Source organism: Chelonoidis abingdonii, unplaced genomic scaffold (assembly GCF_003597395.2).
Source record: "Chelonoidis abingdonii isolate Lonesome George unplaced genomic scaffold, CheloAbing_2.0 scaffold0861, whole genome shotgun sequence".
Lineage (NCBI taxonomy): Eukaryota > Metazoa > Chordata > Testudines > Testudinidae > Chelonoidis > Chelonoidis abingdonii.
Window position 1 is genome coordinate 11,026 of NW_027425122.1, and position 5,164 is coordinate 16,189.

At 44.9% G+C, this 5,164-nt stretch overlaps 1 pseudogene; it reads left to right on the forward strand.

Moving 5' to 3' along the window:
• Positions 1-342: 342 nt before the first annotated feature.
• LOC142046052 (C3a anaphylatoxin chemotactic receptor-like) lies at positions 343-4,541 on the forward strand (annotated as a pseudogene).
• Positions 4,542-5,164: the final 623 nt, after the last annotated feature.

The following is a 5,164-nucleotide window of genomic DNA, read 5'->3' on the forward strand; positions in this document are numbered from 1 at the left end:
GAGACAAAGTCTACTGCTTTGATCTCATGTGGTGAGTCAAATTTTCTTACGAAAACTTTGATTTCCTATGTGCATATCTATGCTCCCTAATAACTTCTAGATCTGCTTACTCTTCCATTCCTTCTTGTTGTAAGCACCATACTTGTCCACATGCCACTGTTGCATTATCTCAGCAGCATCAGGCCATATGTTTTGCAGCTCATGTTCTCTGATTACAGAAGTGACTCATTCTTCTCCTTCTGCTTGGGTGCAAAAAAAAATTAAGATAGGGTTAAAAAAAAGTCAGTTCCTAAACTGACCATATAAGTTGTTCTTTGGTGACTCCAGAGCTAGTGCTTAAGACAAGAGCTATGATCAGAGTGGTTCCTGCTCGCCAGTGAACTGAGGAATCTGCTGTACCGGGGTATGTACAGAATACAGACAGCATTCTGTCTTTCTGTTCTGCAGTTTCTCCATATTGCTCTTTCCCTCCATCTGTCAGTCTTAAAGCATCTCTCTCTCCCTGTCTTTGTAGTCATTTGTTACTTCCTTCATGCCTTCTTAAAGCACCTCTCTCTCCCTATGCCGCTCTCTTTTAGGGATCTAGAAAACATTGGTATTCATCCAGCTCCCTGTCTTGGAGCAGGATTAATTTCAGTTTGTATAAAGCATCTTCTTTTGACTATCCACTGTATATATTCTGAGAGGCAGCTTGGTGCAGTGGCCAGGGCAGCGTTCTGTCTTGGCTGTGTGTGTGTATCAGCGAAGGAGGTTACTCCATAGCAGCAGCCCCTCAGGAAAGATAAGAGACCTGCTAGTACAATAAGCAGGACAGGGGCGATCTTCAACTGGAATAATAATGGGTCTGTGATTTGGAGTTGAAAGAGCAGGAGTTTAGCTTCAGCCCTCCAAGGGGTCTGTGGTTTATACAGTAACTTTGCCTCTTGCCTGCAGAACTGGGATTTGTTACAACTTGATGAGGAATAGTGAGACCTGGCTTCTAGTCCATCTGTGTCACTGACTCCATGAGGGACCTGAGGATGTCATTGAAAGTGCATTTCTGCTCTGAAAAGTGGCATTGTGAGTCCCACATTGACGGTCTCTCACAAGGACTTATATATGTATGTATCAAATTTACTCAGGTGACAAGTAAAACAATGTCCTTGTTTTCTAACTCCCAGCCCAACAAAGGCTTGTCTTCACGTACAGTGCCACAGTAGCACCAGTGCATCTGCACCACCGCAGTGCTTATTGAGGATGCTCCTATGCCAATGGGAAAGCTTCTCCCCCTGCGTAGTTAATCCAGCTCCCCACGAGGCAGCAGATATGTTGGTGGGAGAAGCTTTCCTATCGGCGTAGCGCAGTCCACTCGGGGGACTAGGTCTATATAAATACTTCACTCAGGCCTGTGGATTTTTCACACCCCGGAGCGATGCAGTTATACAGGTATAGGTCTGTAGTGTAGACCTGGACTTGTTCTGGGATCTTGGAATGCACACCTCAAATCAATTCAAAATGCTACACTTCCTGAGCAGTCTCTCTGAGCACATCACCCACCACCCCTCTGTTTCCCTCCACTGGCTCTCCCTTCTTCACTGTATCAAATACAAACTACCAGTCTTCACTTTGAAGGCAGCTTAGCCCTTCCTTACTAAGCCTTTATTAGCCATTTTCCTGGGAGCAGTTCCCCCATCACAATCCATAGCGTCCCTTCTTAAAACTCGCCTCTGCTGTGATGCCTAAAGATCTCTTGACAATGGGTAGGCAGCTGATGTGGTAAGACTGCTGTTTATGTTAATCATTATTTCATTGTTTAACTTGTCCTCCCCTCCTTGGTGTTTCATCCATCTTTTGTCCCATCGTATGTTACAGACTGTAAACTCTTTGGGGCAGGGTGTGTTTAATTTTTATTATGTGTGTTCAGTGCCTGATTGGAGCCTAGTTGCTAGTGTAACAGAGATTTCTAATGATGATAACAACAACAGAATCATGCTAGGTTCTCTCCTTCTCATGCTTTACCAGCAATAATGAAGATGTTGCATGCTGAATTAGACCCTTGGTTACCCCTGTGCAACTTCACTATCTTCCGATCATGTCCTCAGTGATACTTCTGCAACCTGATTCTCTTTAAGGGTCTGGCATCAGTCTAACTGCCTGGAACTTGTGAACAATTCTGTTAATGCACAGGAAGAAATAGAATGAAGCTGCCTCTCACTGAGCTATCTTGGCTCCGCTAGGAGAACACGAGTGAAAAGCAGTCAAAACTATTTTAGTCATTCAAGTCGTAAATCTGTTCTGAACACATCCAAGGCTGAGGGAGAGGTGTTGTTTTTACATTGCCACTATTCAGAGTAAAACTATACTTTAATCTCTCCGTGCCTCTTTCTTCATCTGGAGATAATCACAGAATCATAGGATTGGAAGGGACCTTGAGAGTCATCTAGTCCAGACTGCTGCAATCATGGCAGGACTAAGTGCCATCTAATGACACTTTCTGATGTAGGTAGAGGTCTTTGAGATCTATTAAGTCCTGTTATTAGTCCGTATTCCAATTTCTCTTCTTGTCTCAATAGTTCTCTTTATTTACCTCTCTTTTCTATCCATCTATTTCTTACTCTTCATCCTGTGTCTCTCCTTCCTGGAATAGTGGGGGTTGGGGAATGCTCAGGATTAAGCTGCATTGGCTAGGAAAGCAGGGGAGAGGGAAGATCTACACAAGACTTTTGCTGACAATGTCCCTTCTGTATGGAATCGCTGACTCCATGGTTTTAATTATTACATCATGGAAACAGTTGCAAATCAGAGGCTCATGGGAATACAAAAATTGCTTTCAAGGCATAAACCTCACCATCCAAGAGAGAGGAAACCACTTCTATTTTAAAGGAAAAGAGGAACTAAGACTGAGTTTTTCCAGTAAAGAGAAATTATATATATTTTTAGTAAGAGAGTTAAAAGGAGATGAGGAGGGACAGCTGGAATTAGGGTAACGGAGAGCGTAAATAAAGGATAACCTCACTAAGGATAGTACTGGCATTAAAGGCGATTTTGGACATAGGAGAACCCTGAGTACACCAACACTTATACTGTGGCACTATGACCACTTCTAGTGGCTAGACCGCATAGAGATGTAGGATTTTGCAACAGCCTTTGCACTAGTACAGCCAGGTCTTCCTGCTCAGGCAGTAGGGGGGACTTGTGCTTTCATACTTATAGCTTCTAGGTTCAATCCGACTGCTCACAACCCACACAAGGATGTTTGGATACATACAGAAAGTGTAATCTTGGGGTTGGGCACATACAGCTGGCAGTGGGGGTGTGTTAATGGTGTTAATAGCAAATGATCTTCTGTTTTTTTCCCACCAGTATCTAAAGACTATGTCTCTGCTCCTGAGTAGTAACAGCACATACAAGCCAGATGATGGTGCCACACTACAGTACGCACCAGAAATCATGGTTCCTTATTATCTTCATTCTCACCTTTATCCTGGGCCTCCTGGGCAACCCGGCTTGGGTGATACTGGGTGGCTGGCCTGAAAATGAAGCGGACCGTGAACACTGTGTGGTTCCTGCACTTTGCCATCGCTGACTTCCTGTGCTGCGTGTCTCTGCCATTCTCCATCATTCACCTGATCCTTCATGAGTACTGGCCATATGGCCACTTCCTCTGCAAGGTTATCCCATCAGCCATCATCCTCAACATGTTTGCCAGTGTCTTCCTCCTCACTGCCATCAGCATTGACCGGTGCCTGATGGTGATGAAGCCAGTTTGGTGTCAGAACCACCGTAACGTGAGGCTTGCAACAGCGATGTGCTGCTGTATCTGGCTCTTGGCCTTCATTATGTGTTGTCCTGCCTTCCTCTACCGTGAGACCTTCAAAGATGAATTTGCAAAACTGTTTGTAATTATCAATTTGGAGATGATAAGGATTATGAAGATTATATAGATTATGGGAATTATTCAGCCATGAGCTTTGGCATATCCCAGATGAATATCCTGGTGGTTTCTCCAGCACTGATATTCCTGGCACCCTGTACAATGATACTATCTTATTGGGGAACTTGAATGATTACATCTCCTACAGCAGTCAGCCAACCACCTTACTGGCCATAAATATTACCAGGATTGTCTTTGGCTTCCTTCTTCCCTTTAGCATAATGGCAGCTTGCTACATCCTTATAGTCATCAAGATGCATGGAGCCCGATTTACCAAACCCGTGGTAAGACCCTACGAGTGATCCTGGTTGTGGTGGTTGCCTTCTTTGTCTGTTGGGCTCCATTCCATGTAGTTGGGGTACTGTCTCTCCTAGCTATGCCAGGCACTGGATTTAGGGAGGCAGTAGCACTGTGGGACCACCTCTCTATAGCACTGGCCTATGCAAACAGCTGCATCAACCTTTTGCTCTACGTATTTGTGGGCGGGACTTCAGGCAGAAGGCACGTCAATCAGTACAGGGCATCTTGGAGGGTGCCTTCAGCGAGGAAGTTACACGCTCCACTTCCTACTCACGCGGACAGGACCAAGACTTCAGCAGACAGGGATTTCAGCAGCAACACCCTCTAAAACGGGGCTAGACAGCATGCCAGGGCGGGGGCGGAGGGACACATTTGCAGTTTCTATGGCAGTGACTTTTTGCTTTAGGACAGCAGAGCCAGAACAATGAGTTTGACTATAAGCTGTATGAGATGCCCCTGGGGATTGGGGACTGGGCAGTTCGAGAAGGCCAACCTCCCATTGAATAGCCTCCTGAAGAGAGGAGTTAGACATGCCAAAAACAGGAATCTTCTGATGAGACATACAAGGGAGACAGAGAGCCCCTTATTTGAGAGAGAGAAGTGCACTTGTTAGATGTGTGGTGGGATTATGTAGTTACTCCTTTGACATTACTGAATAAGAATGTGGTTGCAGAATATCTATGTACTACATTTATTGAGCATGTATCACATCATTTGTACCTGCTAAATTACAGGGAGAAGTAACTTCGACATTTCTCCTCTGAATTTGTCATTGTACCTGTCCCCACCCTTAACTCTGCTTCAGTTGGGACCTGAACTTTTTTTCACAGCAGTGCCCAGCAGGAGTGTCCTCTGGGATTCTAGTTTTCCTCACAACAGTGCATTGTAACAGACATCCCCTACCTGGTCATCAGCATTGGAAGCTGCCTTTCAGGCCAGTATTCCTAGGGT